Consider the following 26,903-nt stretch of genomic DNA (forward strand, 5'->3'; position numbering starts at 1 on the left):
CAAAGTGCTGAAAAGTAGTGGCATACTATTTTAAAGGAGTGGTAAAGTGCTGAAAAGTGTGGCAAAGTACTGTGGCTAAGTAATGAAAAGTTGTGGCAAAGTCCTGAAAAGTAGTGGCAAAGTACTGAAAAGTTGTTGCAAAGTACTGGCAAAGCACTGAAATGTGTGGCAAAGTACTGATAAGTTGTGGCAAAGTCGTGGCAAAGCACTGAAAAGTGTGGCAAAGAACTGACAAGTTGTGGCAAAGTGCTGAAAAGTAGTGGCAAACTATTTTAAAGGAGTGGTAAAGTGCTGAAAAGTGTGGCAAAGTACTGAAAATTTGTGGCAAAGTAGTGGCAAATTGCTGAAAAGTGTGGCAAAGAACTGAAAAGTGTGGCAAAGTACTGAAAAGTATAGCAAAGTACTGAAAAGTTGTGGCAAAGTAGTGGCAAAGTACTGAAAAGTTGTGGCAAAGTCGTGGCAAAGTACTGAAAAGTGTGGCAAAGTACTAAAAAGTTGTGGCAAAGTGCTGAAAAGTGTGGCAAAGCACTGAAAAGTGTGGCAAAGTACTGAAAAGTTGTGGCAAAGTACTGAAACGTAGTGGCAAAGTGCTAAAAAGTGTAGCAAGTACTGAAAAGTTGTGGCAAAGTAGTGGCAAAGCACTGAAAAATTGTGGCAAAGTGCTCAAAAGTGTGGCAAAGTACTGAAAAGTTGTGGCAAAGTGGTGGCAAAGCACTGAAAAGTGTGGCAAAGTACTGAAAAGTTGTGGCAAAGTGCTGAAAAGTAGTGGCAAAGTACTGAGAAGTGTGTCAAAGTACAGAAAAGTTGTTGCAAAGTAGTGGCAAAGCACTGAAATGTGTGGCAAAGTACTGAAAAGTTGTGGCAAAGTCGTGGCAAAGTACTGAAAAGTGTGGCAAAGTACTAAAAAGTTGTGGCAAAGTGCTGAAAAGTGTGGCAAAGCACTGAAAAGTGTGGCAAAGTACTGAAAAGTTGTGGCAAAGTACTGAAACGTAGTGGCAAAGTGCTAAAAAGTGTAGCAAGTACTGACAAGTTGTGGCAAAGTAGTGGCAAAGCACTGAAAAGTGTGGCAAAGTACTGAAAAGTTGTGGTAAAGTGCTGAAAAGTAGTGGCAAACTACTGAAAAGCAGTGGTAAAGTGCTGAAAAGTGTGGCAAAGTAATGAAAAGTTGTGGCAAAGTAGTTGCAAAGCACTGAAAAGTGTGGCAAAGTGCTGAAAAGTAGTGGCAAAGTACTGAAAAGTAGTGGCAAAACACTGAAAAGTGTGGCAAAGTACTGAAAAATTGTGGCAAAGTGCTGAAAAGTAGTGGCAAACTATTTTAAAGGAGTGGTAAAGTGCTGAAAAGTGTGGCAAAGTACTGTGGCTAAGTAATGAAAAGTTGTGGCAAAGTCCTGAAAAGTAGTGGCAAAGTACTGAAAAGTTGTTGCAAAGTACTGGCAAAGCACTGAAATTTGTGGCAAAGTACTGATAAGTTGTGGCAAAGTCGTGGCAAAGCACTGAAAAGTGTGGCAAAGAACTGACAAGTTGTGGCAAAGTGCTGAAAAGTAGTGGCAAACTATTTTAAAGGAGTGGTAAAGTGCTGAAAAGTGTGGCAAAGTACTGAAAAGTTGTGGCAAAGTAGTGGCAAATTGCTGAAAAGTGTGGCAAAGAACTGAAAAGTGTGGCAAAGTACTGAAAAGTATAGCAAAGTACTGAAAAGTTGTGGCAAAGTAGTGGCAAAGCACTGAAAAATTGTGGCAAAGTGCTGAAAAGTAGTGGCAAACTACTGAAAAGCAGTGGCAAAGTGCTCAAAAGTGTGGCAAAGTACTGAAAAGTTGTGGCAAAGTGGCGGCAAAGCACTGAAAAGTGTGGCAAAGTACTGAAAAGTTGTGGCAAAGTGCTGAAAAGTAGTGGCAAAGTACTGAGAAGTGTGTCAAAGTACAGAAAAGTTGTTGCAAAGTAGTGGCAAAGCACTGAAATGTGTGGCAAAGTACTGAAAAGTTGTGGCAAAGTCGTGGCAAAGTACTGAAAAGTGTGGCAAAGTACTAAAAAGTTGTGGCAAAGTGCTGAAAAGTGTGGCAAAGCACTGAAAAGTGTGGCAAAGTACTGAAAAGTTGTGGCAAAGTACTGAAACGTAGTGGCAAAGTGCTAAAAAGTGTAGCAAGTACTGACAAGTTGTGGCAAAGTAGTGGCAAAGCACTGAAAAGTGTGGCAAAGTACTGAAAAGTTGTGGTAAAGTGCTGAAAAGTAGTGGCAAACTACTGAAAAGCAGTGGTAAAGTGCTGAAAAGTGTGGCAAAGTAATGAAAAGTTGTGGCAAAGTAGTTGCAAAGCACTGAAAAGTGTGGCAAAGTGCTGAAAAGTAGTGGCAAAGTACTGAAAAGTAGTGGCAAAGTGCTGAAAAGTGTGGCATAGTACTGACAAGTTGTGGCAAAGTAGTGGCAAAGCACTGAAACGTGTGTCAAAGTACTGAAAAATTGTGGCAAAGTGCTGAAAAGTAGTGGCAAACTATTTTAAAGGAGTGGTAAAGTGCTGAAAAGTGTGGCAAAGTACTGTGGCTAAGTAATGAAAAGTTGTGGCAAAGTCCTGAAAAGTAGTGGCAAAGTACTGAAAAGTTGTTGCAAAGTACTGGCAAAGCACTGAAATGTGTGGCAAAGTACTGATAAGTTGTGGCAAAGTCGTGGCAAAGCACTGAAAAGTGTGGCAAAGAACTGACAAGTTGTGGCAAAGTGCTGAAAAGTAGTGGCAAACTATTTTAAAGGAGTGGTAAAGTGCTGAAAAGTGTGGCAAAGTACTGAAAAGTTGTGGCAAAGTAGTGGCAAATTGCTGAAAAGTGTGGCAAAGAACTGAAAAGTGTGGCAAAGTACTGAAAAGTATAGCAAAGTACTGAAAAGTTGTGGCAAAGTAGTGGCAAAGCACTGAAAAATTGTGGCAAAGTGCTCAAAAGTGTGGCAAAGTACTGAAAAGTTGTGGCAAAGTGGTGGCAAAGCACTGAAAAGTGTGGCAAAGTACTGAAAAGTTGTGGCAAAGTGCTGAAAAGTAGTGGCAAAGTACTGAGAAGTGTGTCAAAGTACAGAAAAGTTGTTGCAAAGTAGTGGCAAAGCACTGAAATGTGTGGCAAAGTACTGAAAAGTTGTGGCAAAGTCGTGGCAAAGTACTGAAAAGTGTGGCAAAGTACTAAAAAGTTGTGGCAAAGTGCTGAAAAGTGTGGCAAAGCACTGAAAAGTGTGGCAAAGTACTGAAAAGTTGTGGCAAAGTACTGAAACGTAGTGGCAAAGTGCTAAAAAGTGTAGCAAGTACTGACAAGTTGTGGCAAAGTAGTGGCAAAGCACTGAAAAGTGTGGCAAAGTACTGAAAAGTTGTGGTAAAGTGCTGAAAAGTAGTGGCAAACTACTGAAAAGCAGTGGTAAAGTGCTGAAAAGTGTGGCAAAGTAATGAAAAGTTGTGGCAAAGTAGTTGCAAAGCACTGAAAAGTGTGGCAAAGTGCTGAAAAGTAGTGGCAAAGTACTGAAAAGTAGTGGCAAACCACTGAAAAGTGTGGCAAAGTACTGAAAAATTGTGGCAAAGTGCTGAAAAGTAGTGGCAAACTATTTTAAAGGAGTGGTAAAGTGCTGAAAAGTGTGGCAAAGTACTGTGGCTAAGTAATGAAAAGTTGTGGCAAAGTCCTGAAAAGTAGTGGCAAAGTACTGAAAAGTTGTTGCAAAGTACTGGCAAAGCACTGAAATGTGTGGCAAAGTACTGATAAGTTGTGGCAAAGTCGTGGCAAAGCACTGAAAAGTGTGGCAAAGAACTGACAAGTTGTGGCAAAGTGCTGAAAAGTAGTGGCAAACTATTTTAAAGGAGTGGTAAAGTGCTGAAAAGTGTGGCAAAGTACTGAAAAGTTGTGGCAAAGTAGTGGCAAATTGCTGAAAAGTGTGGCAAAGAACTGAAAAGTGTGGCAAAGTACTGAAAAGTATAGCAAAGTACTGAAAAGTTGTGGCAAAGTAGTGGCAAAGCACTGAAAAATTGTGGCAAAGTGCTGAAAAGTAGTGGCAAACTACTGAAAAGCAGTGGCAAAGTGCTCAAAAGTGTGGCAAAGTACTGAAAAGTTGTGGCAAAGTGGTGGCAAAGCACTGAAAAGTGTGGCAAAGTACTGAAAAGTTGTGGCAAAGTGCTGAAAAGTAGTGGCAAAGTACTGAGAAGTGTGTCAAAGTACAGAAAAGTTGTTGCAAAGTAGTGGCAAAGCACTGAAATGTGTGGCAAAGTACTGAAAAGTTGTGGCAAAGTCGTGGCAAAGTACTGAAAAGTGTGGCAAAGTACTAAAAAGTTGTGGCAAAGTGCTGAAAAGTGTGGCAAAGCACTGAAAAGTGTGGCAAAGTACTGAAAAGTTGTGGCAAAGTACTGAAACGTAGTGGCAAAGTGCTAAAAAGTGTAGCAAGTACTGACAAGTTGTGGCAAAGTAGTGGCAAAGCACTGAAAAGTGTGGCAAAGTACTGAAAAGTTGTGGTAAAGTGCTGAAAAGTAGTGGCAAACTACTGTAAAGCAGTGGTAAAGTGCTGAAAAGTGTGGCAAAGTAATGAAAAGTTGTGGCAAAGTAGTTGCAAAGCACTGAAAAGTGTGGCAAAGTGCTGAAAAGTAGTGGCAAAGTACTGAAAAGTAGTGGCAAAGTGCTGAAAAGTGTGGCATAGTACTGACAAGTTGTGGCAAAGTAGTGGCAAAGCACTGAAAAGTGTGGCAAAGTACTGAAAAATTGTGGCAAAGTGCTGAAAAGTAGTGGCAAACTATTTTAAAGGAGTGGTAAAGTGCTGAAAAGTGTGGCAAAGTACTGTGGCTAAGTAATGAAAAGTTGTGGCAAAGTCCTGAAAAGTAGTGGCAAAGTACTGAAAAGTTGTTGCAAAGTACTGGCAAAGCACTGAAATGTGTGGCAAAGTACTGATAAGTTGTGGCAAAGTCGTGGCAAAGCACTGAAAAGTGTGGCAAAGAACTGACAAGTTGTGGCAAAGTGCTGAAAAGTAGTGGCAAACTATTTTAAAGGAGTGGTAAAGTGCTGAAAAGTGTGGCAAAGTACTGAAAAGTTGTGGCAAAGTAGTGGCAAATTGCTGAAAAGTGTGGCAAAGAACTGAAAAGTGTGGCAAAGTACTGAAAAGTATAGCAAAGTACTGAAAAGTTGTGGCAAAGTAGTGGCAAAGCACTGAAAAATTGTGGCAAAGTGCTCAAAAGTGTGGCAAAGTACTGAAAAGTTGTGGCAAAGTGGTGGCAAAGCACTGAAAAGTGTGGCAAAGTACTGAAAAGTTGTGGCAAAGTGCTGAAAAGTAGTGGCAAAGTACTGAGAAGTGTGTCAAAGTACAGAAAAGTTGTTGCAAAGTAGTGGCAAAGCACTGAAATGTGTGGCAAAGTACTGAAAAGTTGTGGCAAAGTCGTGGCAAAGTACTGAAAAATGTGGCAAAGTACTAAAAAGTTGTGGCAAAGTGCTGAAAAGTGTGGCAAAGCACTGAAAAGTGTGGCAAAGTACTGAAAAGTTGTGGCAAAGTACTGAAACGTAGTGGCAAAGTGCTAAAAAGTGTAGCAAGTACTGACAAGTTGTGGCAAAGTAGTGGCAAAGCACTGAAAAGTGTGGCAAAGTACTGAAAAGTTGTGGTAAAGTGCTGAAAAGTAGTGGCAAACTACTGAAAAGCAGTGGTAAAGTGCTGAAAAGTGTGGCAAAATAATGAAAAGTTGTGGCAAAGTAGTTGCAAAGCACTGAAAAGTGTGGCAAAGTGCTGAAAAGTAGTGGCAAAGTACTGAAAAGTAGTGGCAAAGTGCTGAAAAGTGTGGCATAGTACTGACAAGTTGTGGCAAAGTAGTGGCAAAGCACTGAAAAGTGTGGCAAAGTACTGAAAAATTGTGGCAAAGTGCTGAAAAGTAGTGGCAAACTATTTTAAAGGAGTGGTAAAGTGCTGAAAAGTGTGGCAAAGTACTGACAAGTTGTGGCAAAGTACTGAAAAATTGTGGCAAAGTGCTGAAAAGTGTGGCATAGTACTGACAAGTTGTGGCAAAGTAGTGGCAAAGCACTGAAAAGTGTGGCAAAGTACTGAAAAATTGTGGCAAAGTGCTGAAAAGTAGTGGCAAACTATTTTAAAGGAGTGGTAAAGTGCTGAAAAGTGTGGCAAAGTACTGAAAAGTTGTGGCAAAGTACTGAAAAATTGTGCTAAAGTGCTGAAAAGTGTGGCAAAGTACTGAAAAGTTGTGGCAAAGTAGTGGCAAATTGCTGAAAAGTGTGGCAAAGTACTGAAAAGTTGTTGCAAAGTACTGGCAAAGCACTGAAATGTGTGGCAAAGTACTGATAAGTTGTGGCAAAGTCGTGGCAAAGCACTGAAAAGTGTGGCAAAGAACTGACAAGTTGTGGCAAAGTGCTGAAAAGTAGTGGCAAACTATTTTAAAGGAGTGGTAAAGTGCTGAAAAGTGTGGCAAAGTACTGAAAAGTTGTGGCAAAGTAGTGGCAAATTGCTGAAAAGTGTGGCAAAGAACTGAAAAGTGTGGCAAAGTACTGAAAAGTATAGCAAAGTACTGAAAAGTTGTGGCAAAGTAGTGGCAAAGCACTGAAAAATTGTGGCAAAGTGCTGAAAAGTAGTGGCAAACTACTGAAAAGCAGTGGCAAAGTGCTCAAAAGTGTGGCAAAGTACTGAAAAGTTGTGGCAAAGTGGTGGCAAAGCACTGAAAAGTGTGGCAAAGTACTGAAAAGTTGTGGCAAAGTGCTGAAAAGTAGTGGCAAAGTACTGAGAAGTGTGTCAAAGTACAGAAAAGTTGTTGCAAAGTAGTGGCAAAGCACTGAAATGTGTGGCAAAGTACTGAAAAGTTGTGGCAAAGTCGTGGCAAAGTACTGAAAAGTGTGGCAAAGTACTAAAAAGTTGTGGCAAAGTGCTGAAAATTGTGGCAAAGCACTGAAAAGTGTGGCAAAGTACTGAAAAGTTGTGGCAAAGTAATGAAACGTAGTGGCAAAGTGCTAAAAAGTGTAGCAAGTACTGACAAGTTGTGGCAAAGTAGTGGCAAAGCACTGAAAAGTGTGGCAAAGTACTGAAAAGTTGTGGTAAAGTGCTGAAAAGTAGTGGCAAACTACTGAAAAGCAGTGGTAAAGTGCTGAAAAGTGTGGCAAAGTAATGAAAAGTTGTGGCAAAGTAGTTGCAAAGCACTGAAAAGTGTGGCAAAGTGCTGAAAAGTAGTGGCAAAGTACTGAAAAGTAGTGGCAAAGTGCTGAAAAGTGTGGCATAGTACTGACAAGTTGTGGCAAAGAAGTGGCAAAGCACTGAAAAGTGTGGCAAAGTACTGAAAAATTGTGGCAAAGTGCTGAAAAGTAGTGGCAAACTATTTTAAAGGAGTGGTAAAGTGCTGAAAAGTGTGGCAAAGTACTGACAAGTTGTGGCAAAGTACTGAAAAATTGTGGCAAAGTGCTGAAAAGTGTGGCATAGTACTGACAAGTTGTGGCAAAGTAGTGGCAAAGCACTGAAAAGTGTGGCAAAGTACTGAAAAATTGTGGCAAAGTGCTGAAAAGTAGTGGCAAACTATTTTAAAGGAGTGGTAAAGTGCTGAAAAGTGTGGCAAAGTACTGAAAAGTTGTGGCAAAGTACTGAAAAATTGTGGTAAAGTGCTGAAACGTGTGGCAAAGTACTGAAAAGTTGTGGCAAAGTAGTGGCAAATTGCTGAAAAGTGTGGCATAGTACTGACAAGTTGTAGCAATGTCGTGGCAAAGTACTGAAAAGTATGGCAAAGTACTGAAAAGTTGTGGCAAAGTGCTGAAAAGTAATGGCAAAGTACTGAAAAATGTGGCAAAGTAATGAAACGTAGTGGCAAAGTGCTAAAAAGTGTAGCAAGTACTGACAAGTTGTGGCAAAGTAGTGGCAAAGCACTGAAAAGTGTGGCAAAGTACTGAAAAGTTGTGGTAAAGTGCTGAAAAGTAGTGGCAAACTACTGAAAAGCAGTGGTAAAGTGCTGAAAAGTGTGGCAAAGTAATGAAAAGTTGTGGCAAAGTAGTTGCAAAGCACTGAAAAGTGTGGCAAAGTGCTGAAAAGTAGTGGCAAAGTACTGAAAAGTAGTGGCAAAGTGCTGAAAAGTGTGGCATAGTACTGACAAGTTGTGGCAAAGAAGTGGCAAAGCACTGAAAAGTGTGGCAAAGTACTGAAAAATTGTGGCAAAGTGCTGAAAAGTAGTGGCAAACTATTTTAAAGGAGTGGTAAAGTGCTGAAAAGTGTGGCAAAGTACTGACAAGTTGTGGCAAAGTACTGAAAAATTGTGGCAAAGTGCTGAAAAGTGTGGCATAGTACTGACAAGTTGTGGCAAAGTAGTGGCAAAGCACTGAAAAGTGTGGCAAAGTACTGAAAAATTGTGGCAAAGTGCTGAAAAGTAGTGGCAAACTATTTTAAAGGAGTGGTAAAGTGCTGAAAAGTGTGGCAAAGTACTGAAAAGTTGTGGCAAAGTACTGAAAAATTGTGGTAAAGTGCTGAAACGTGTGGCAAAGTACTGAAAAGTTGTGGCAAAGTAGTGGCAAATTGCTGAAAAGTGTGGCATAGTACTGACAAGTTGTAGCAATGTCGTGGCAAAGTACTGAAAAGTATGGCAAAGTACTGAAAAGTTGTGGCAAAGTGCTGAAAAGTAATGGCAAAGTACTGAAAAATGTGGCAAAGTACTGAACAGTTGTGGCAAAGTGCTGAAAAGTAGTGGCAAATTACTGAAAAGTAGTGGCAAAGTGAAGAAAAGTGTGGCACAGTACTGAAAAGTTGTGGCAAAGTACTGAAAAATGTGGCAAAGTACTGAAAAGTTGTGGCAAAGTGCTGAAAAGTAGTGGCAAAGTACTGAAAAGTAGTGGCAACGTGAAGAAAAGTGTGGTACAGTACTGAAAAGTTGTGGCAAAGTACTGAAAAATGTGGCAATGTACTGAAAAGTTGTGGCAAAGTGCTGAAAAGTAGTGGCAAAGTACAGAAAAGTTGTGGCAAAGTGCTGAAAAGTAGTGGCAAAGTACTGAAACGTAGTGGCAAAGTGCTGAAAAGTGTGGCAAAGTACTGACAAGTTGTGGCAAAGTAGTGGCAAAGCACTGAAAAGTGTGGCAAAGTACTGAAAAATTGTGGCAAAGTGCTGAAAAGTAGTGGCAAAGTACTGTGGCTAAGTAATGAAAAGTTGTGGCAAAGTCCTGAAAAGTAGTGGCAAAGTACTGAAAAGTTGTTGCAAAGTACTGGCAAAGCACTGAAATGTGTGGCAAAGTACTGATAAGTTGTGGCAAAGTCGTGGCAAAGCACTGAAAAGTGTGGCAAAGAACTGACAAGTTGTGGCAAAGTGCTGAAAAGTAGTGGCAAACTATTTTAAAGGAGTGGTAAAGTGCTGAAAAGTGTGGCAAAGTACTGAAAAGTTGTGGCAAAGTAGTGGCAAATTGCTGAAAAGTGTGGCAAAGAACTGAAAAGTGTGGCAAAGTACTGAAAAGTATAGCAAAGTACTGAAAAGTTGTGGCAAAGTAGTGGCAAAGCACTGAAAAATTGTGGCAAAGTGCTGAAAAGTAGTGGCAAACTACTGAAAAGCAGTGGCAAAGTGCTCAAAAGTGTGGCAAAGTACTGAAAAGTTGTGGCAAAGTGGTGGCAAAGCACTGAAAAGTGTGGCAAAGTACTGAAAAGTTGTGGCAAAGTGCTGAAAAGTAGTGGCAAAGTACTGAGAAGTGTGTCAAAGTACAGAAAAGTTGTTGCAAAGTAGTGGCAAAGCACTGAAATGTGTGGCAAAGTACTGAAAAGTTGTGGCAAAGTCGTGGCAAAGTACTGAAAAGTGTGGCAAAGTACTAAAAAGTTGTGGCAAAGTGCTGAAAAGTGTGGCAAAGCACTGAAAAGTGTGGCAAAGTACTGAAAAGTTGTGGCAAAGTACTGAAACGTAGTGGCAAAGTGCTAAAAAGTGTAGCAAGTACTGACAAGTTGTGGCAAAGTAGTGGCAAAGCACTGAAAAGTGTGGCAAAGTACTGAAAAGTTGTGGTAAAGTGCTGAAAAGTAGTGGCAAACTACTGAAAAGCAGTGGTAAAGTGCTGAAAAGTGTGGCAAAGTAATGAAAAGTTGTGGCAAAGTAGTTGCAAAGCACTGAAAAGTGTGGCAAAGTGCTGAAAAGTAGTGGCAAAGTACTGAAAAGTAGTGGCAAAGTGCTGAAAAGTGTGGCATAGTACTGACAAGTTGTGGAAAAGTAGTGGCAAAGCACTGAAAAGTGTGGCAAAGTACTGAAAAATTGTGGCAAAGTGCTGAAAAGTAGTGGCATACTATTTTAAAGGAGTGGTAAAGTGCTGAAAAGTGTGGCAAAGTACTGTGGCTAAGTAATGAAAAGTTGTGGCAAAGTCCTGAAAAGTAGTGGCAAAGTACTGAAAAGTTGTTGCAAAGTACTGGCAAAGCACTGAAATGTGTGGCAAAGTACTGATAAGTTGTGGCAAAGTCGTGGCAAAGCACTGAAAAGTGTGGCAAAGAACTGACAAGTTGTGGCAAAGTGCTGAAAAGTAGTGGCAAACTATTTTAAAGGAGTGGTAAAGTGCTGAAAAGTGTGGCAAAGTACTGAAAAGTTGTGGCAAAGTAGTGGCAAATTGCTGAAAAGTGTGGCAAAGAACTGAAAAGTGTGGCAAAGTACTGAAAAGTATAGCAAAGTACTGAAAAGTTGTGGCAAAGTAGTGGCAAAGCACTGAAAAATTGTGGCAAAGTGCTCAAAAGTGTGGCAAAGTACTGAAAAGTTGTGGCAAAGTGGTGGCAAAGCACTGAAAAGTGTGGCAAAGTACTGAAAAGTTGTGGCAAAGTGCTGAAAAGTAGTGGCAAAGTATTGAGAAGTGTGTCAAAGTACAGAAAAGTTGTTGCAAAGTTGTGGCAAAGCACTGAAATGTGTGGCAAAGTACTGAAAAGTTGTGGCAAAGTCGTGGCAAAGTACTGAATAGTGTGGCAAAGTACTAAAAAGTTGTGGCAAAGTGCTGAAAAGTGTGGCAAAGCACTGAAAAGTGTGGCAAAGTACTGAAATGTTGTGGCAAAGTAATGAAACGTAGTGGCAAAGTGCTAAAAAGTGTAGCAAGTACTGACAAGTTGTGGCAAAGTAGTGGCAAAGCACTGAAAAGTGTGGCAAAGTACTGAAAAGTTGTGGTAAAGTGCTGAAAAGTAGTGGCAAACTACTGAAAAGCAGTGGTAAAGTGCTGAAAAGTGTGGCAAAGTAATGAAAAGTTGTGGCAAAGTAGTTGCAAAGCACTGAAAAGTGTGGCAAAGTGCTGAAAAGTAGTGGCAAAGTACTGAAAAGTAGTGGCAAAGCACTGAAAAGTGTGGCAAAGTACTGAAAAATTGTGGCAAAGTGCTGAAAAGTAGTGGCAAACTATTTTAAAGGAGTGGTAAAGTGCTGAAAAGTGTGGCAAAGTACTGTGGCTAAGTAATGAAAAGTTGTGGCAAAGTCCTGAAAAGTAGTGGCAAAGTACTGAAAAGTTGTTGCAAAGTACTGGCAAAGCACTGAAATGTGTGGCAAAGTACTGATAAGTTGTGGCAAAGTCGTGGCAAAGCACTGAAAAGTGTGGCAAAGAACTGACAAGTTGTGGCAAAGTGCTGAAAAGTAGTGGCAAACTATTTTAAAGGAGTGGTAAAGTGCTGAAAAGTGTGGCAAAGTACTGAAAAGTTGTGGCAAAGTAGTGGCAAATTGCTGAAAAGTGTGGCAAAGAACTGAAAAGTGTGGCAAAGTACTGAAAAGTATAGCAAAGTACTGAAAAGTTGTGGCAAAGTAGTGGCAAAGCACTGAAAAATTGTGGCAAAGTGCTAAAAATTAGTGGCAAACTACTGAAAAGCAGTGGCAAAGTGCTCAAAAGTGTGGCAAAGTACTGAAAAGTTGTGGCAAAGTGGTGGCAAAGCACTGAAAAGTGTGGCAAAGTACTGAAAAGTTGTGGCAAAGTGCTGAAAAGTAGTGGCAAAGTACTGAGAAGTGTGTCAAAGTACAGAAAAGTTGTTGCAAAGTAGTGGCAAAGCACTGAAATGTGTGGCAAAGTACTGAAAAGTTGTGGCAAAGTCGTGGCAAAGTACTGAAAAGTGTGGCAAAGTACTAAAAAGTTGTGGCAAAGTGCTGAAAAAATTGGCAAAGCACTGAAAAGTGTGGCAAAGTGCTAAAAAGTGTAGCAAGTACTGACAAGTTGTGGCAAAGTAGTGGCAAAGCACTGAAAAGTGTGGCAAAGTACTGAAAAGTTGTGGTAAAGTGCTGAAAAGTAGTGGCAAACTACTGAAAAGCAGTGGTAAAGTGCTGAAAAGTGTGGCAAAGTAATGAAAAGTTGTGGCAAAGTAGTTGCAAAGCACTGAAAAGTGTGGCAAAGTGCTGAAAAGTAGTGGCAAAGTACTGAAAAGTAGTGGCAAACTATTATAAAGGAGTGGTAAAGTGCTGAAAAGTGTGGCAAAGTACTGAAAAGTTGTGGCAAAGTAGTGGCAAATTGCTGAAAAGTGTGGCAAAGAACTGAAAAGTGTGGCAAAGTACTGAAAAGTATAGCAAAGTACTGAAAAGTTGTGGCAAAGTAGTGGCAAAGCACTGAAAAATTGTGGCAAAGTGCTGAAAAGTAGTGGCAAACTACTGAAAAGCAGTGGTAAAGTGCTGAAAAGTGTGGCAAAGTAATGAAAAGTTGTGGCAAAGTAGTTGCAAAGCACTGAAAAGTGTGGCAAAGTGCTGAAAAGTAGTGGCAAAGTACTGAAAAGTAGTGGCAAAGCACTGAAAAGTGTGGCAAAGTACTGAAAAATTGTGGCAAAGTGCTGAAAAGTAGTGGCAAACTATTTTAAAGGAGTGGTAAAGTGCTGAAAAGTGTGGCAAAGTACTGTGGCTAAGTAATGAAAAGTTGTGGCAAAGTCCTGAAAAGTAGTGGCAAAGTACTGAAAAGTTGTTGCAAAGTACTGGCAAAGCACTGAAATGTGTGGCAAAGTACTGATAAGTTGTGGCAAAGTCGTGGCAAAGCACTGAAAAGTGTGGCAAAGAACTGACAAGTTGTGGCAAAGTGCTGAAAAGTAGTGGCAAACTATTTTAAAGGAGTGGTAAAGTGCTGAAAAGTGTGGCAAAGTACTGAAAAGTTGTGGCAAAGTAGTGGCAAATTGCTGAAAAGTGTGGCAAAGAACTGAAAAGTGTGGCAAAGTACTGAAAAGTATAGCAAAGTACTGAAAAGTTGTGGCAAAGTAGTGGCAAAGCACTGAAAAATTGTGGCAAAGTGCTAAAAATTAGTGGCAAACTACTGAAAAGCAGTGGCAAAGTGCTCAAAAGTGTGGCAAAGTACTGAAAAGTTGTGGCAAAGTGGTGGCAAAGCACTGAAAAGTGTGGCAAAGTACTGAAAAGTTGTGGCAAAGTGCTGAAAAGTAGTGGCAAAGTACTGAGAAGTGTGTCAAAGTACAGAAAAGTTGTTGCAAAGTAGTGGCAAAGCACTGAAATGTGTGGCAAAGTACTGAAAAGTTGTGGCAAAGTCGTGGCAAAGTACTGAAAAGTGTGGCAAAGTACTAAAAAGTTGTGGCAAAGTGCTGAAAAAATTGGCAAAGCACTGAAAAGTGTGGCAAAGTGCTAAAAAGTGTAGCAAGTACTGACAAGTTGTGGCAAAGTAGTGGCAAAGCACTGAAAAGTGTGGCAAAGTACTGAAAAGTTGTGGTAAAGTGCTGAAAAGTAGTGGCAAACTACTGAAAAGCAGTGGTAAAGTGCTGAAAAGTGTGGCAAAGTAATGAAAAGTTGTGGCAAAGTAGTTGCAAAGCACTGAAAAGTGTGGCAAAGTGCTGAAAAGTAGTGGCAAAGTACTGAAAAGTAGTGGCAAAGTGCTGAAAAGTGTGGCATAGTACTGACAAGTTGTGACAAAGTAGTGGCAAAGCACTGAAAAGTGTGGCAAAGTACTGAAAAATTGTGGCAAAGTGCTGAAAAGTAGTGGCAAACTATTTTAAAGGAGTGGTAAAGTGCTGAAAAGTGTGGCAAAGTACTGTGGCTAAGTAATGAAAAGTTGTGGCAAAGTCCTGAAAAGTAGTGGCAAAGTACTGAAAAGTTGTTGCAAAGTACTGGCAAAGCACTGAAATGTGTGGCAAAGTACTGATAAGTTGTGGCAAAGTCGTGGCAAAACACTGAAAAGTGTGGCAAAGAACTGACAAGTTGTGGCAAAGTGCTGAAAAGTAGTGGCAAACTATTTTAAAGGAGTGGTAAAGTGCTGAAAAGTGTGGCAAAGTACTGAAAAGTTGTGGCAAAGTAGTGGCAAATTGCTGAAAAGTGTGGCAAAGAACTGAAAAGTGTGGCAAAATACTGAAAAGTATAGCAAAGTACTGAAAAGTTGTGGCAAAGTAGTGGCAAAGCACTGAAAAATTGTGGCAAAGTGCTCAAAAGTGTGGCAAAGTACTGAAAAGTTGTGGCAAAGTGGTGGCAAAGCACTGAAAAGTGTGGCAAAGTACTGAAAAGTTGTGGCAAAGTGCTGAAAAGTAGTGGCAATGTACTGAGAAGTGTGTCAAAGTACAGAAAAGTTGTTGCAAAGTAGTGGCAAAGCACTGAAATGTGTGGCAAAGTACTGAAAAGTTGTGGCAAAGTCGTGGCAAAGTACTGAAAAGTGTGGCAAAGTACTAAAAAGTTGTGGCAAAGTGCTGAAAAGTGTGGCAAAGCACTGAAAAGTGTGGCAAAGTACTGAAAAGTTGTGGCAAAGTACTGAAACGTAGTGGCAAAGTGCTAAAAAGTGTAGCAAGTATTGACAAGTTGTGGCAAAGTAGTGGCAAAGCACTGAAAAGTGTGGCAAAGTACTGAAAAGTTGTGGTAAAGTGCTGAAAAGTAGTGGCAAACTACTGAAAAGCAGTGGTAAAGTGCTGAAAAGTGTGGCAAAATAATGAAAAGTTGTGGCAAAGTAGTTGCAAAGCACTGAAAAGTGTGGCAAAGTGCTGAAAAGTAGTGGCAAAGTACTGAAAAGTAGTGGCAAAGTGCTGAAAAGTGTGGCATAGTACTGACAAGTTGTGGCAAAGTAGTGGCAAAGCACTGAAAAGTGTGGCAAAGTACTGAAAAATTGTGGCAAAGTGCTGAAAAGTAGTGGCAAACTATTTTAAAGGAGTGGTAAAGTGCTGAAAAGTGTGGCAAAGTACTGACAAGTTGTGGCAAAGTACTGAAATATTGTGGCAAAGTGCTGAAAAGTGTGGCATAGTACTGACAAGTTGTGGCAAAGTAGTGGCAAAGCACTGAAAAGTGTGGCAAAGTACTGAAAAATTGTGGCAAAGTGCTGAAAAATAGTGGCAAACTATTTTAAAGGAGTGGTAAAGTGCTGAAAAGTGTGGCAAAGTACTGAAAAGTTGTGGCAAAGTACTGAAAAATTGTGCTAAAGTGCTGAAAAGTGTGGCAAAGTACTGAAAAGTTGTGGCAAAGTAGTGGCAAATTGCTGAAAAGTGTGGCAAAGTACTGAAAAATGTGGCAAAGTACTGAAAAGTAGTGGCAAAGTGAAGAAAATTGTGGCACAGTACTGAAAGGTTGTGGCAGTGTACTGAAAAATGTGGCAAAGTACTGAAAAGTTGTGGCAAAGTGCTGAAAAGTAGTGGCAAAGTACTGAAAAGTTGTGGCAAAGTGCTGAAAAGTAGTGGCAAAGTACTGAAAAGTGTGGCAAAGTACTGACAAGTTGTGGCAAAGTAGTGGCAAAGCACTGAACAGTGTGGCAAAGTGCTGAAAAGTAGTGGCAAAGTACTGAAACGTAGTGGCAAAGTGCTAAAAGTGTAGCAAGTACTGACAAGTTGTGGCAAAGTAGTGGCAAAGCACTGAAAAATGTGGCAAAGTACTGAAAAGTTGTGGTAAAGTTCTGAAAAGTAGTGGCAAACTACTGAAAAGTAGTTGCAAAGCACTGAAAAGTGTGGCAAAGTGCTGAAAAGTAGTGGCAAAGTACTGAAAAGTAGTGGCAAAGTGCTGAAAAGTGTGGCATAGTACTGACAAGTTGTGGCAAAGTAGTGGCAAAGCACTGAAAAGTGTGGCAAAGTACTGACAAGTTGTGGCAAAGTGCTGAAAAGTAGTGGCAAACTATTTTAAAGGAGTGGTAAAGTACATAAAAGTGTGGCAAAGTACTGAAAAGTTGTAGCAAAGTCGTGGCAACGTACTGAAAAGTATGGCAAAGTACTGAAAAGTTGTGGCAAAGTGCTGAAAAGTAGTGGCAAAGTACTGAAAAATGAGGCAAAGTACTGAAAAGTAGTGGCAAAGTGAAGAAAATTGTGGCACAGTACTGAAAAGTTGTGGCAGTGTACTGAAAAATGTGGCAAAGTACTGAAAAGTTGTGGCAAAGTGCTGAAAAGTAGTGGCAAAGTACTGAAAAGTTGTGGCAAAGTGCTGAAAAGTAGTGGCAAAGTACTGAAAAGTGCGGCAAAGTACTGACAAGTTGTGGCAAAGTAGTGGCAAAGCACTGAAAAGTGTGGCAAAGTACTGAAAAGTTGAGGCAAAGTGCTGAAAAGTGGTGGCAAAGTACTGAAAAGTTGTGGTAAAGTGCTGAAAAGTAGTGGCAAAGTACTGAAAAGTTGTGGCAAAGTCGTGGCAAAGTACTGAAAAGTGTGGCAAAGTGCTGAAAAGTAGTGGCAAAGTACTGAAAAGTAGTGGCAAAGTGAAGAAAAGTGTGGCACAGTACTGAAAAGTTGTGGCAAAGTACTGAAAAATGTGGCAATGTACTGAAAAGTTGTGGTAAAGTGCTGAAAAGTAGTGGCAAAGTACAGAAAAGTTGTGGCAAAGTGCTGAAAAATAGTGGCAAAGTACTGAAACGTAGTGGCAAATTGCTCAAAATTGTGGCAAAGTACTGACAAGTTGTGGCAAAGTGGTGGCAAAGCACTGAAAAGTGTGGCAAAGTACTGAAAAGTTGTGGCAAAGTGCTGAAAAGTAGTGGCAAAGTACTGAGAAGTGTGTCAAAGTACTGAAAAGTTGTTGCAAAGTAGTGGCAAAGCACTGAAATGTGTGGCAAAGTACTGAAAAGTTGTGGCAAAGTCGTGGCAAAGTACTGTAAAGTGTGGCAAAGTACAAAAAAGTTGTGGCAAAGTGCTGAAAAGTGTGGCAAAGTACTGAAAAGTTGTTGCAAATTAGTGGCAAAGCACTGGAATGTGTGGCAAAGTACTGAAAAGTTGTGGCAAAGTCGTGGCAAAGTAATGAAAAGTGTGGCAAAGTACAGAAAAGTTGTGGCAAAGTGCTGAAAAGTAGTGGCAAAGTACTGAAAAGTGTGGCAAAGTGCTGAAAAAGTAGTGGCAAAGTAGTGAAAAGTGTGGCAAAGTACTGAAAAGCAGTAGCAAAGTACTGAAAAGTGTAGCAAAATACTGAAAAGTTGTGGTAAAGTGCTGAAAAGTAGTGGCAAACTTCTGAAAAGCAGTGGTAAAGTGCTGAAAAGTGTGGCAAAGTAATGAAAAGTTGTGGCAAAGTAGTTGCAAAGCACTGAAAAGTGTGGCAAAGTGCTGAAAAGTAGTGGCAAAGTACTGAAAAGTAGTGGCAAAGTGCTGAAAAGTGTGGCATAGTACTGACAAGTTGTAGCAAAGTCGTGGCAAAGTACTGAAAAGTATGGCAAAGTACTGAAAAGTTGTGGCAAAGTGCTGAAAAGTAGTGGCAAAGTACTGAAAAATGTGGCAAAGTACTGAAAAGTTGTGGCAAAGTGCTGAAAAGTGTGGCAAAGTACTGAAAAGTTGTGAAAAGTTGTTGCAAAGTAGTGGCAAAGCACTGGAATGTGTGGCAAAGTACTGAAAAGTTGTGGCAAAGTCGTGGCAAAGTAATGAAAAGTGTGGCAAAGTACTAAAAAGTTGTGGCAAAGTGCTGAAAAGTATGGCAAAGCACTGGAATGTGTTGCAAAGTACTGAAAAGTTGTGGCAAAGTCGTGGCAAAGTAATGAAAAGTGTGGGAAAGTACAGAAAAGTTGTGGCAAAGTGCTGAAAAGTAGTGGCAAAGTACTGAAAAGTGTCGCAAAGTGCTGAAAAGTAGTGGCAAAGTGCTGAAAAGTGTGGCAAAGTACTGAAAAGTTGTTGCAAAGTAGTGGCAAAGCACTGGAATGTGTGGCAAAGTACTGAAAAGTTGTGGCAAAGTCGTGGCAAAGTAATGAAAAGTGTGGCAAAGTACAGAAAAGTTGTGGCAAAGTGCTGAAAAGTAGTGGCAAAGACCTGAAAAGTGTGGCAAAGTGCTGAAAAGTAGTGGCAAAGTAGTGAAAAGTGTGGCAAAGTACTGAAAAGCAGTAGCAAAGTATTGGAAAGTGTGGCAAAGTACTGAAAAGTTGTGGTAAAGTGCTGAAAAGTAGTGGCAAACTACTGAAAAGCAGTGGTAAAGTGCTGAAAAGTGTGGCAAAGTAATGAAAAGTTGTGGCAAAGTAGTTGCAAAGCACTGAAAAGTGTGGCAAAGTGCTGAAAAGTAGTGGCAAAGTACTGAAAAGTAGTGGCAAAGTGCTGAAAAGTGTGGCATAGTACTGACAAGTTGTAGCAATGTCGTGGCAAAGTACTGAAAAGTATGGCAAAGTACTGAAAAGTTGTGGCAAAGTGCTGAAAAGTAATGGCAAAGTACTGAAAAATATGGCAAAGTACTGAAAAGTTGTGGCAAAGTGCTGAAAATTAGTGGAAAAGTAGTGGCAAAGTGAAGAAAAGTGTGGCACAGTACTGAAAAGTTGTGGCAAAGTACTGAAAAATGTGGCAAAGTACTGAAAAGTTGTGGCAAAGTACTGAAAAGTTGTGGCAAAGTGCTGAAAAGTAGTGGCAAAGTACTGAAAAATGTGGCAAAGTACTGAAAAGTTGAGGCATAGTGCTGAAAAGTAGTGGCAAAGTACTGAAAAGTAGTGGCAAAGTGAAGAAAAGTGTGGCACTGTACTGAAAAGTTGTGGCAAAGTACTGAAAAATGTGGCAATGTACTGAAAAGTTGTGGCAAAGTGCTGAAAAGTAGTGGCAAAGTACAGACAAGTTGTGGCAAAGTGCTGAAAAGTAGTGGCAAAGTACTGAAACGTAGTGGCAAAGTGCTGAAAAGTGTGGCACAGTACTGACAAGTTGTGGCAAAGTAGTGGCAAAGCACTGAAAAGTGTGGCAAAGTACTGAAAAATTGTGGCAATGTGCTGAAAAGTAGTGGCAAAGTACTGTGGCTAAGTAATGAAAAGTTGTGGCAAAGTCCTGAAAAGTAGTGGCAAAGTTCTGAAATGCAGTGGCAAAGTGCTGAAAAGTGTGGCAAAGTACTGAAAAGTTGTGGCAAAGTACTGGCAAAGCACTGAAATGTGTGGCAAAGTACTGATAAGTTGTGGCAAAGTCGTGGCAAAGCACTGAAAAGTGTGGCAAAGAACTGACAAGTTGTGGCAAAGTGCTGAAAAGTAGTGGCAAACTATTTTAAAGGAGTGGTAAAGTGCTGAAAAGTGTGGCAAAGTACTGAAAAGTTGTGGCAAAGTAGTGGCAAATTGCTGAAAAGTGTGGCAAAGAACTGAAAAGTGTGGCAAAGTGCTGAAAAGTAGTGGCAAAGTGTTGAAAAGTGTGGCAAAGTACTGAAAAGTTGTTGCAAAGTAGTGGCAAAGCACTGGAATGTGTGGCAAAGTACTGAAAAGTTGTGGCAAAGTCGTGGCAAAGTAATGAAAAGTGTGGCAATGTACAGAAAAGTTGTGGCAAAGTGCTGAAAAGTAGTGGCAAAGAACTGAAAAGTGTGGCAAAGTGCTGAAAAGTAGTGGCAAAGTAGTGAAAGGTGTGGCAAAGTACTGAAAAGCAGTAGCAAAGTACTGAAAAGTGTGGCAAAGTACTGAAAAGTGTGGCAAAGTGCTGAAAAGTAGTGGCAAAGTAGTGAAAAGTGTGGCAAAGTACTGAAAAGCAGTAGCAAAGTACTGAAAAGTTTGTCAAAGTACTGAAAAGTTGTGGTAAAGTGCTGAAAAGTAGTGGCAAACTACTGAAAAGCAGTGGTAAAGTGCTGAAAAGTGTGGCAAAGTAATGAAAAGTTGTGGCAAAGTAGTTGCGAAGCACTGAAAAGTGTGGCAAAGTGATGAAAAGTAGTGGCAAAGTACTGAAAAGTAGTGGCAAAGTGCTGAAAAGTGTGGCATAGTACTGACAAGTTGTAGCAATGTCGTGGCAAAGTACTGAAAAGTATGGCAAAGTACTGAAAAGTTGTGGCAAAGTGCTGAAAAGTAATGGCAAAGTACTGAAAAATGTGGCAAAGTACTGAAAAGTTGTGGCAAAGTGCTGAAAAGTAGTGGCAAAGTACTGAAAAGTAGTGGCAAAGTGAAGAAAAGTGTGGCACAGTACTGAAAAGTAGTGGCAAAGTACTGAAAAATGTGGCAAAGTACTGAAAAGTTGTGGCAAAGTACTGAAAAGTTGTGGCAAAGTGCTGAAAAGTAGTGGCAAAGTACTGAAAAATGTGGCAAAGTACTGAAAAGTTGTGGCGAAGTGCTGAAAAGTAGTGGCAAAGTACTGAAAAGTAGTGGCAAAGTGAAGAAAAGTGTGGCACAGTACTGAAAAGTTGTGGCAAAGTACTGAAAAATGTGGCAATGTACTGAAAAGTTGTGGCAAAGTGCTGAAAAGTAGTGGCAAAGTACAGAAAAGTTGTGGCAAAGTGCTGAAAAGTAGTGGCAAAGTACTGAAAAATGTGGCAAAGTACTGAAAAGTTGTGGCAAAGTGCTGAAAAGTAGTGGCAAAGTACTGAAAAGTAGTGGCAAAGTGAAGAAAAGTGTGGCACAGTACTGAAAAGTAGTGGCAAAGTACTGAAAAATGTGGCAAAGTACTGAAAAGTTGTGGCAAAGTACTGAAAAGTTGTGGCAAAGTGCTGAAAAGTAGTGGCAAAGTACTGAAAAATGTGGCAAAGTACTGAAAAGTTGTGGCGAAGTGCTGAAAAGTAGTGGCAAAGTACTGAAAAGTAGTGGCAAAGTGAAGAAAAGTGTGGCACAGTACTGAAAAGTTGTGGCAAAGTACTGAAAAATGTGGCAATGTACTGAAAAGTTGTGGCAAAGTGCTGAAAAGTAGTGGCAAAGTACAGAAAAGTTGTGGCAAAGTGCTGAAAAGTAGTGGCAAAGTACTGAAACGTAGTGGCAAAGTGCTGAAAAGTGTGGCAAAGTACTGACAAGTTGTGGCAAAGTAGTGGCAAAGCACTGAAAAGTGTGGCAAAGTACTGAAAAATTGTGGCAAAGTGCTGAAAAGTAGTGGCAAAGTACTGTGGCTAAGTAATGAAAAGTTGTGGCAAAGTCCTGAAAAGTAGTGGCAAAGTACTGAAAAGTTGTTGCAAAGTACTGGCAAAGCACTGAAATGTGTGGCAAAGTACTGATAAGTTGTGGCAAAGTCGTGGCAAAGCACTGAAAAGTGTGGCAAAGAACTGACAAGTTGTGGCAAAGTGCTGAAAAGAAGTGGCAAACTATTTTAAAGGAGTGGTAAAGTGCTGAAAAGTGTGGCAAAGTACTGAAAAGTTGTGGTAAAGTAGTGGCAAATTGCTGAAAAGTGTGGCAAAGAACTGAAAAGTGTGGCAAAGTACTGAAAAGTATAGCAAAGTACTGAAAAGTTGTGGCAAAGTAGTGGCAAAGCACTGAAAAATTGTGGCAAAGTGCTGAAAAGTAGTGGCAAACTACTGAAAAGCAGTGGCAAAGTGCTCAAAAGTGTGGCAAAGTACTGAAAAGTTGTGGCAAAGTGGTGGCAAAGCACTGAAAAGTGTGGCAAAGTACTGAAAAGTTGTGGCAAAGTGCTGAAAAGTAGTGGCAAAGTACTGAGAAGTGTGTCAAAGTACAGAAAAGTTGTTGCAAAGTAGTGGCAAAGCACTGAAATGTGTGGCAAAGTACTGAAAAGTTGTGGCAAAGTCGTGGCAAAGTACTGAAAAGTGTGGCAAAGTACTAAAAAGTTGTGGCAAAGTGCTGAAAAGTGTGGCAAAGTACTGAAAAGTTGTTGCAAATTAGTGGCAAAGCATTGGAATGTGTGGCAAAGTACTGAAAAGTTGTGGCAAAGTCGTGGCAAAGTAATGAAAAGTGTGGCAAAGTACAGAAAAGTTGTGGCAAAGTGCTGAAAAGTAGTGGCAAAGTACTGAAAAGTGTGGCAAAGTGCTGAAATGTAGTGGCAAAGTAGTGAAAAGTGTGGCAAAGTACTGAAAAGCAGTAGCAAAGAACTGAAAAGTGAGGCAAAGTACTGAAAAGTTGTGGTAAAGTGCTGAAAAGTAGTGGCAAACTTCTGAAAAGCAGTGTTAAAGTGCTGAAAAGTGTGGCAAAGTAATGAAAAGTTGTGGCAAAGTAGTTGCAAAGCACTGAAAAGTGTGGCAAAGTGCTGAAAAGTAGTGGCAAAGTACTGAAAAGTAGTGGCAAAGTGCTGAAAAGTGTGGCATAGTACTGACAAGTTGTAGCAAAGTCGTGGCAAAGTACTGAAAAGTATGGCAAAGTACGGAAAAGTTGTGGCAAAGTGCTGAAAAGTAGTGGCAAAGTACTGAAAAATGTGGCAAAGTACTGAAAAGTTGTGGCAAAGTGCTGAAAAGTGTGGGAAAGTACTGAAAAGTTGTGGTAAAGTAGTGAAAAGTGTGGCAAAGTACTGAAAAGCAATAGCAAAGTACTGAAAAGTGTGGCAAAGTACTGAAAAGTTGTTGTAAAGTGCTGAAAAGTAGTGGCAAACTACTGAAAAGCAGTGGTAAAGTGCTGAAAAGTGTGGCGAAGTAATGAAAAGTTGTAGCAAAGTAGTGGCAAAGCACTGGAATGTGTGGCAAAGTACTGAAAAGTTGTGGCAAAGTCGTGGCAAAGTAATGAAAAGTGTGGCAAAGTACAGAAAAGTTGTGGCAAAGTGCTGAAAAGTAGTGGCAAAGAACTGAAACGTGTGGCAAAGTGCTGAAAAGTAGTGGCAAAGTAGTGAAAAGTGTGGCAAAGTACTGAAAAGCAGTAGCAAAGTACTGAAAAGTGTGGCAAAGTACTGAAAAGTTGTGGTAAAGTGCTGAAAAGTAGTGGCAAACTACTGAAAAGCAGTGGTAAAGTGCTGAAAAGTGTGGCAAAGTAATGAAAAGTTGTGGCAAAGTAGTTGCAAAGCACTGAAAAGTGTGGCAAAGTGCTGAAAAGTAGTGGTAAAGTACTGAAAAGTAGTGGCAAAGTGCTGAAAAGTAGTGGCAAAGTACTGAAAAGTAGTGGCAAAGTGAAGAAAAGTGTGGCACAGTACTGAAAAGTTGTGGCAAAGTACTGAAAAATGTGGCAATGTACTGAAAAGTTGTGGCAAAGTGCTGAAAAGTAGTGGCAAAGTAAGAAAAGTTGTGGCAAAGTGCTGAAAAGTAGTGGCAAAGTACTGAAACATAGTGGCAAAGTGCTGAAAAGTGTGGCAAAGTACTGACAAGTTGTGGCAAAGTAGTGGCAAAGCACTGAAAAGTGTGGCAAAGTACTGAAAAATTGTGGCAAAGTGCTGAAAAGTAGTGGCAAAGTACTGTGGCTAAGTATTGAAAAGTTGTGGCAAAGTCCTGAAAAGTAGTGGCAAAGTACTGAAAAGTTGTTGCAAAGTACTGGCAAAGCACTGAAATGTGTGGCAAAGTACTGATAAGTTGTGGCAAAGTCGTGGCAAAGCACTGAAAAGTGTGGCAAAGAACTGACAAGTTGTGGCAAAGTGCTGAAAAGTAGTGGCAAACTATTTTAAAGGAGAGGTAAAGTGCTGAAAAGTGTGGCAAAGTACTGAAAAGTTGTGGCAAAGTAGTGGCAAATTGCTGAAAAGTGTGGCAAAGAACTGAAAAGTGTGGCAAAGTACTGAAAAGTATAGCAAAGTACTGAACAGTTGTGGCAAAGTAGTGGCAAAGCACTGAAAAATTGTGGCAAAGTGCTGAAAAGTAGTGGCAAACTACTGAAAAGCAGTGGCAAAGTGCTCAAAAGTGTGGCAAAGTACTGAAAAGTTGTGGCAAAGTGGTGGCAAAGCACTGAAAAGTGTGGCAAAGTACTGAAAAGTTGTGGCAAAGTGCTGAAAAGTAGTGGCAAAGTGCTGAAAAGTGTGGCAAAGTACTGAAAAGTTGTTGCAAATTAGTGGCAAAGCACTGGAATGTGTGGCAAAGTACTGAAAAGTTGTGGCAAAGTCGTGGCAAAGTAATGAAAAGTGTGGCAAAGTACAGAAAAGTTGTGGCAAAGTGCTGAAAAGTAGTGGCAAAGTACAGAAAAGTGTGACAAAGTGCTGAAAAGTAGTGGCAAAGTAGTGAAAAGTGTGGCAAAGTACTGAAAAGCAGTAGCAAAGTACTGAAAAGTGAGGCAAAGTACTGAAAAGTTGTGGTAAAGTGCTGAAAAGTAGTGGCAAACTTCTGAAAATCAGTCGTAAAGTGCTGAAAAGTGTGGCAAAGCAATGAAAAGTTGTGGCAAAGTAGTTGCAAAGCACTGAAAAGTGTGGCAAAGTGCTGAAAAGTAGTGGCAAAGTACTGAAAAGTAGTGGCAAAGTGCTGAAAAGTGTGGCATAGTACTGACAAGTTGTAGCAAAGTCGTGGCAAAGTACTGAAAAGTATGGCAAAGTACTGAAAAGTTGTGGCAAAGTGCTGAAAAGTAGTGGCAAAGTACTGAAAAATGTGGCAAAGTACTGAAAAGTTGTGGCAAAGTGCTGAAAAGTGTGGGAAAGTACTGAAAAGTTGTGGTAAAGTAGTGAAAAGTGTGGCAAAGTACTGAAAAGCAATAGCAAAGTACTGAAAAGTGAGGCAAAGTACTGAAAAGTTGTGGTAAAGTGCTGAAAAGTAGTGGCAAACTACTGAAAAGCAGTGGTAAAGTGCTGAAAAGTGTGGCAAAGTAATGAAAAGTTGTAGCAAAGTAGTGGCAAAGCACTGGAATGTGTGGCAAAGTACTGAAAAGTTGTGGCAAAGTCATGGCAAAGTAATGAAAAGTGTGGCAAAGTACAGAAAAGTTGTGGCAAAGTGCTGAAAAGTAGTGGCAAAGAACTGAAAAGTGTGGCAAAGTGCTGAAAAGTAGTGGCAAAGTACTGTGGCTAAGTAATGAAAAGTTGTGGCAAAGTCCTGAAAAGTAGTGGCAAAGTACTGAAAAGTTGTTGCAAAGTACTGGCAAAGCACTGAAATGTGTGGCAAAGTACTGAAAAATTGTGGCAAAGTGCTGAAAAGTAGTGGCAAAGTACTGTGGCTAAGTATTGAAAAGTTGTGGCAAAGTCCTGAAAAGTAGTGGCAAAGTACTGAAAAGTTGTTGCAAAGTACTGGCAAAGCACTGAAATGTGTGGCAAAGTACTGATAAGTTGTGGCAAAGTCGTGGCAAAGCACTGAAAAGTGTGGCAAAGAACTGACAAGTTGTGGCAAAGTGCTGAAAAGTAGTGGCAAACTATTTTAAAGGAGAGGTAAAGTGCTGAAAAGTGTGGCAAAGTACTGAAAAGTTGTGGCAAAGTAGTGGCAAATTGCTGAAAAGTGTGGCAAAGAACTGAAAAGTGTGGCAAAGTACTGAAAAGTATAGCAAAGTACTGAACAGTTGTGGCAAAGTAGTGGCAAAGCACTGAAAAATTGTGGCAAAGTGCTGAAAAGTAGTGGCAAACTACTGAAAAGCAGTGGCAAAGTGCTCAAAAGTGTGGCAAAGTACTGAAAAGTTGTGGCAAAGTGGTGGCAAAGCACTGAAAAGTGTGGCAAAGTACTGAAAAGTTGTGGCAAAGTGCTGAAAAGTAGTGGCAAAGTGCTGAAAAGTGTGGCAAAGTACTGAAAAGTTGTTGCAAATTAGTGGCAAAGCACTGGAATGTGTGGCAAAGTACTGAAAAGTTGTGGCAAAGTCGTGGCAAAGTAATGAAAAGTGTGGCAAAGTACAGAAAAGTTGTGGCAAAGTGCTGAAAAGTAGTGGCAAAGTACAGAAAAGTGTGGCAAAGTGCTGAAAAGTAGTGGCAAAGTAGTGAAAAGTGTGGCAAAGTACTGAAAAGCAGTAGCAAAGTACTGAAAAGTGAGGCAAAGTACTGAAAAGTTGTGGTAAAGTGCTGAAAAGTAGTGGCAAACTTCTGAAAATCAGTCGTAAAGTGCTGAAAAGTGTGGCAAAGCAATGAAAAGTTGTGGCAAAGTAGTTGCAAAGCACTGAAAAGTGTGGCAAAGTGCTGAAAAGTAGTGGCAAAGTACTGAAAAGTAGTGGCAAAGTGCTGAAAAGTGTGGCATAGTACTGACAAGTTGTAGCAAAGTCGTGGCAAAGTACTGAAAAGTATGGCAAAGTACTGAAAAGTTGTGGCAAAGTGCTGAAAAGTAGTGGCAAAGTACTGAAAAATGTGGCAAAGTACTGAAAAGTTGTGGCAAAGTGCTGAAAAGTGTGGGAAAGTACTGAAAAGTTGTGGTAAAGTAGTGAAAAGTGTGGCAAAGTACTGAAAAGCAATAGCAAAGTACTGAAAAGTGAGGCAAAGTACTGAAAAGTTGTGGTAAAGTGCTGAAAAGTAGTGGCAAACTACTGAAAAGCAGTGGTAAAGTGCTGAAAAGTGTGGCAAAGTAATGAAAAGTTGTAGCAAAGTAGTGGCAAAGCACTGGAATGTGTGGCAAAGTACTGAAAAGTTGTGGCAAAGTCATGGCAAAGTAATGAAAAGTGTGGCAAAGTACAGAAAAGTTGTGGCAAAGTGCTGAAAAGTAGTGGCAAAGAACTGAAAAGTGTGGCAAAGTGCTGAAAAGTAGTGGCAAAGTACTGTGGCTAAGTAATGAAAAGTTGTGGCAAAGTCCTGAAAAGTAGTGGCAAAGTACTGAAAAGTTGTTGCAAAGTACTGGCAAAGCACTGAAATGTGTGGCAAAGTACTGATAAGTTGTGGCAAAGTCGTGGCAAAGCACTGAAAAGTGTGGCAAAGAACTGACAAGTTGTGGCAAAGTGCTGAAAAGTAGTGGCAAACTATTTTAAAGGAGTGGTAAAGTGCTGAAAAGTGTGGCAAAGTACTGAAAAGTTGTGGCAAAGTAGTGGCAAATTGCTGAAAAGTGTGGCAAAGAACTGAAAAGTGTGGCAAAGTACTGAAAAGTATAGCAAAGTACTGAAAAGTTGTGGCAAAGTAGTGGCAAAGTACTGAAAAATGTGGCAAAGTACTGAAAAGTATGGCAAAGTACTGAAAAGTTGTGGCAAAGTGCTGAAAAGTAGTGGCAAAGTACTGAAAAATGTGGCAAAGTACTGAAAAGTTGTGG

This window comes from Saccoglossus kowalevskii, unplaced genomic scaffold, assembly GCF_978046115.1.
Source record: "Saccoglossus kowalevskii unplaced genomic scaffold, keSacKowa6.1 SCAFFOLD_24, whole genome shotgun sequence".
In the NCBI taxonomy this organism is placed as follows: domain Eukaryota; kingdom Metazoa; phylum Hemichordata; class Enteropneusta; family Harrimaniidae; genus Saccoglossus; species Saccoglossus kowalevskii.